A 6000-nucleotide genomic window follows, 5' to 3' on the forward strand; every position below is an offset into this window, starting at 1 on the left:
GACTGAAGTAGGAGAAAAGCTAGTAGGTACAGGAGCCAAGGCAGAGCTGGACGGCTTGGCGGTCCCCAAGCCCTTCGAGGTCCTTGGAGGACCCCTGCTGGGTGGCCCAGGAATGTCATACTCGGCAGGCCCAGCCCCAGCACCCTAAAGGGGACACTCGTCGCCCTTTTCCGGAGGCTCCCCCGGACTTCTCACTTACCCCAGCTGACACAACACAGGCAAACACAAGATACAAATATTCAGCCTTTATGTATTCTTGGTTTCCTCGTCTCTGCTTGGAATGGGAAAGACCTGGAGGCAGGAAGAAGCCCAGAGCTTGCTCTACCAAGAATCCAGAACCTCAGAGCTTGGAAGAGGCACCAGGAACAATGGAAGGGAGCTCGGTGCAGTGGCAAGAGGGTTCAATCAAAGGAACAGGGCCCGAGTTCAAGTCTGACATTCGAGACTTCCAACTAGTGTCACCTTGGGTAACTCCTGACCTCTCTGGCCCCATTTCCTCACCTGTAAAATGAGGGAGATGGACTAGATGGCCTCAGAGGTCTCTTCCAGGGGAAGATCTAGGTCCTAGGACTGCAAACTCAACAGTTTCCCTAACAAGGGATCGGCTGGGCTCCAGGGGAAACCCACCAGGGCTGGGGAACTCACTACCTAATAGAGCCTGCAGCCCTTCTGGATGGCTCCAATACTGGGGAGCTGTTCCCGACACCAAGCCCACACAGAATCCGTCAGACCCTACAAATATTTGGTAACAGTTATTGTGGCCTCCCCAAGTCCGGCTTCTCCAGGAAAAGCACACTCCTTCGAAGCTCCCCCCATGACACAAGCCCCAGGTCCTTTCCCTCCCTGGTCCCCTCCACTGGACACCTGCCTGCTGCTCTGCCCTTTGCTGGGCCTGGGACCTCACTGGTTTGGGGACTGATGCCCTCCCTCAGCGCCTTCCCCTCCCAGCCTTCTCCCGTCCACCCCCATCCAGAGCATCCAACCAAGGCATGGGAAAGGCTCCTCCAACTCTTCTTCCACGTCAGGCTCTTGTCTATCCCCCATTCCTCATTCTGTCCACCATCTGTGGGAGTCGTACGGGTCTTTCCCAATACCCCATAAGCTAAGTGGGTCACCACTGAACTAGGAGTCTTTCTGATACTGGCCTGGGTAACCCACAATTCTGAAGCCTCAGAACGAGGTGTGTGACCACATAGTTTGTCTGAAAAGATGCGTCTTTGAAAGCAAAAAAAAAGTAAACCTGGTAATGATATTTCTATGATGTGAAATTTAATACAAACTTCCCCCAAAAAATTCAGTTTCATGTAAATTCTTCTTCTGGTTCTTCGTATTTTGGGATGTGTGCATTTATCAATGACTAACCTATAATAAGTAAATTTATCTTTAAAAAAGATGGAGTTTCTACATTAATTGGGAAAAAATTATTTTAAAAAACATATAGAAATAGAGGGATCTTTGCTTAATCTCATCACAAACACATATAACCTCCCAACTCCCCTCCAGCTCATTCCCTCCCCCTCAATTCTAGCACCAACAGTCAAGGCCTGTCTCTGAGAGACTTATTGAGGGACTTGCTCAGGGGCTGTTCCCCAGTCCCACTTCCCAGACTCTACTGTCTTCTCCCCTCTAACTATAGAGCCCATTTCTGGAGTCACCTGAGGCTCAGCACATCACCAGGGGCCACCAGGGGCCTCTGCAGGAGCCCACCAGCACTAGGGAATCCCTCATGCAGGAAGTTCTCCTGAGTAGCCAAAACAGGTCCTTTCCTATGATTCACCTGGCATACAGTCACAGAAGAACAGGATTTTCTTTGAGGCCAGACAGATCAAAGAATGTACATAGCCCAAGCATAGGCAGGAGGCCCTCCTTTTGGGAGGAGATCCCTTCACACAAGGCTTAGCTCTATCAAGGCAATTACATCTTTTGGAATTGACAAACAACTACTTGTCAATATCCTTCTGAAAAGGGGGCTCCCTCAATCCAAATGTGATGGGGGGCCCGGGGACCACTCCCTCCCTGGTCCTGGACATCTCAGCTGGACTGGTCAATCAGCGGGGCTGGCGCTCTGGTACTTGTCCTCCCCCTCAGCCTAAGGCTGGCAGAAGTATCTCCCAGGCTGCTCAGGCACCTCTCAGGCAACACAGAAAACTAGAGCCTCTCCTCTTTTCCTCCCACTTCCAGGCAGCCATATATATATTAGAGCTCCCAAGCAACAGGGCACACTCCACAGAGACTGTGCTCCTCCTCCTGTTCTCTGGACGTGCTCCCCTGCTTCCTGATTTAAAAACAAGACCTCAAAATGAGAAACCTCTGTAAGGAAGGGGAATTCTAGTGTGTACACGGTGGATTTCTTGTTATTCTTTCTTAGAGTTTTCTTCCCAGGAATCTCTACTTCCTAGGTGCTGGATATGAGCTCTCACGATCATGGTTGAAGATAGTTTCTACTGCATAGCTGCGGTAGACATAGGGGTGAAGGAATGTAAAATTGTGAGGCTATTGCTAGCAATATACTTTCTATGTCTGTTGCTGTATATAAAGCAAGTGGGCACTGGTCAGTGACCGGGGATACCCATAAGTGTGAATGTGCAAGCTGAATGCTGTGCGTGCCTTGATCAGCCCCCATCAAGGCTTAGGAGGGGGAATCTGTGTGTTTGCCTCAACTCGCCCTTATTGAGGCTTGAGGGAATTTAAGGGAGTGCACAAGTTGTGCTGGTCTCGATTGACCCCATTGAGACAGGGGTAGTTGCCCCACCTTCACTCCAGCCCCAGCGAGAAAGGCTGTTAGGGAATGCTGTAGGCATCTGTGCTCCCTTTGGGCATCAAATCAGCAAACTCCCTTTGAGAAGACTAGACTATAATAAAGTAAGCTTATTTAACCCCTTATTGTGACTCTATTCCTGTCTGACCGGATCAAAAGCGAACCCACTAGTGAGACAAGTACTAGAAGCCCTCCTGTGTCTCCTTCCTAAGAAACAGCGTAGTTGGCGTGTTTACTTGTCCAACAACCTCCTTCTAACTTAGGGTAAGTAGCTGAATCCTCATCTCCAACACTAAGCCCTAAACAGGTAATGCATGTTGGTCAAAATATTATAAAACACTTCAGTTTCAGGGCTCCCCAATTAACTCCAAAGTTCTCCAATCTGACACAAGCACCTAGAACACTGAATTAGGAAGCTGAGTTTGCCCTGGACAAGTTAATTGCTTCCACAGCTACCTTTATAATTATCCTTTTTAAAAAAAAATTTTTGAGTTCCAAATTCTCTCCCTCCCCAACCCATGGAGGTGAAAGAAATAATTCCTAATCAACTTAGTATTGACTATCCTGATGATTTATTTTAGTTTGTAGGGTCTAATTCGGATAGCTTTTGGATGAAGAGATACGCAGTCACAGTATTATTAAGGTAGCTATTAAGAGAATTTCTGTCGGGGCTGTGTCCCTCTTTTTGTCAGCCAGGGTAAACTCCTGCTTTTGCAGAGCTGAGGTTGGCACAGACCCATCCTCACCTTCCCACACTCCAGACCATCTGTAACCTCAGCCATAACTTTCCAGCTAGAGCAATCACCCCCGAGGAACAGGATGATGGATGGGAGACTCCCGCCCAATAGAATAATGAATCTAGACAGTGTCCCGCCCCCCCCCCCCCGACGCCCTATTATGTCCACGCCCCAAATGTCGGCAATAAGAACAAGTTATACCAGACTGTGCCTGGATGTGCTCGGCCCAACCACAGGTCAAGTGAATTATGTTCAAAACAAATTTCCCAAGCCACCTGTAACTTGTGATTCCCCTCTCTCTGCTACAGAAATAAGCTCCGTAAATCACTCCTTTGTCTCTGAGTACTGAGGGGTCACATGACTTGACTTGTTGGCAACTGTTTGCCTCGCAAATAAATAGGTCATTATGCTCAGAATCTGAGCCTCGGACTCTACTTCAGATAATAAAGAAAGGCAAGCAATAGGACACCCATCACACATGTGAATCAGGCAAAACGGATTTCCGTGTTAGCTGTGGCTCCAGCCGCCCTCACGCTCCCTCACTTCTCCCCTTCCTGGAGGCGGAGACCATTTTCATACTGACTCCTGGGAAAGTTACGGCCCAGACGCGGAGGGGTCCGGAAAACTGCGAAGAGGCAGCGGAAGTCACGTGAGAGCATCCCAGGCGTCCGTCGCCATGGCAGCCCAGGGAGGGGCGGGTGTGACTGCTGGCTGCGCACTGCTTTCTGGGAAACGTAGTTTGTAGGCTTGGGTGGGCTGTACGCGTGCGCTTGGTCTCGGCACCTCCTCTTTTTGTTTTCTGATTCTCCCCCTGCCCCCTGCCCCCTGCCCCCTGCCCCCTGCCCCCTGCCCCCTGCCCTGGGGGGCTCTTGGGAACCGTCCTCCTCTCGCTCTTCTTCCCTCAGCCGTTCAGGCCTAGGAGGGAGGCTCTGTCAGGGAGTGGAGGCAGGGGATGGAGTGTTCCCTTCAAAGAACGGACCCCCAGTGCGGGGCAGAGGCGGGGTGTGAAGGGCTTTGAACGCCGCCTTTAGGGTTAGGGTTATGTGATCTGGACACCATAGGGAGGGACCCCCTGGAGCAATTCGGCGGCTGAATAGAGAGGAGAGGGGACTCACGTTGGGCAGAGGGTCCCGTGGGGAGGGTCCGAGCGCCACTGCTGCTCCCGGGGCGACACGGTCAGGCAGCAAGCACGAGGGAGCAGGGTTGCACGTGGGAGGGGAGGAGGGGCAAATGACCAATGTTCGAAGGCCTACCTTGGGGAGGAGGGCACGGGTTAGCTGGGCTAGGCTTGGCCTCGGAGAGAAGAGGGAGCCCCCAAGCGGGGGAACTGAGGAAAGCCGCCTGAGCCCCCTGGAAGACCGCGCTTCGGAACCAGGGGAGCGGGCTGGCAGGGCTGGGGGACCCCAGGGGTCACCTGGAAACAGCCAGAGTCCCGCTTGGGCTGTTGGCCGGATGGGCCCAGGGAGGGACCCCTGGTTGGTAGGTCGAGGTCCTCGACGCTTGGGGAGCATCTTCGGGAAAGGCTGAGGGTGGCAGCCTGAGGGCTGTGGGTCAGCTCCGAGGGAGGAGGGTGGGGTGGAAGGGCTGGACAGAGATCCAGAGGACAGCGCCCACCATCGGCCCCCTACCCTCATGGACACGTTTAGAGGCCAGGGGCTGCTTCTGGTCAGTGTGGTGGAATTAGCACCCAGAGCCCAGCCACACAAAAGCGAACCGTTAGGCGAAAGAGAGTGAGCTCGGCACTGAAGGAGGGGTGGCTGGGACTGGCCCCCGTGCTCTAGGACACCATGCATACTGGGGTTGGGAGGTTGGGAAGGAAGAGCCCCTGGGCCAGAGAGTGAGGCTAGTGGTGGTGGTGTAGACACACATCCCGTCCCGTGTGTCTGGGGGCGCGCGCGCTCGCGTGTGTGTGTGTGTGTGTGTGTGTGTGTATTTTGGGGAGTACAGGGTTCCTAAGTGCGGAGAATAACAATTGGTTACAGTGTAGACAGCACTGGAGACAACGGGGCTAACACAGGGGGACCTAGTGACCACCCCTCTCTGACAATTAAGGAACATTAGCTGTTCTGTGGGACCCAGCAGCATCTTGTGGGGCTGTTTGGTTTGTTTGTTTGTTTTTGCTTGGGTTGACAAGGCTTTTATAAGCACACTTATACAGAAAAAACCCTGGACAATTTATTTTGTATGACTGCAATTTCACTATTTTATTTTATTATTATTATTAGTTTTTTATTAAGAAGTATTTATTAACCCTTAGTTACCCAGTGCCAGGTACTGTAATAGGCCCCAGAGATACAAAGACGGAAATAAAACAATCCCTTATCTACAGGAAGCTGACATTCTACTGGGGGACGAGGGGAGGGAAATACAATATATTCATATATAAATAAATACAAATTATGCAATTTCACTATTTTAAATTGAGGCATTTACACCAAGGGCATATACTTTTGTATGAGGAAAATGAATAACTAAATGTGATCCCCAAATTGTATATGAGTTGCA

The sequence above is a fragment of the Vombatus ursinus genome, unplaced genomic scaffold (assembly GCF_900497805.2).
Source record: "Vombatus ursinus unplaced genomic scaffold, bare-nosed wombat genome assembly UNPS02015165.1, whole genome shotgun sequence".
Classification (NCBI taxonomy): domain Eukaryota; kingdom Metazoa; phylum Chordata; class Mammalia; order Diprotodontia; family Vombatidae; genus Vombatus; species Vombatus ursinus.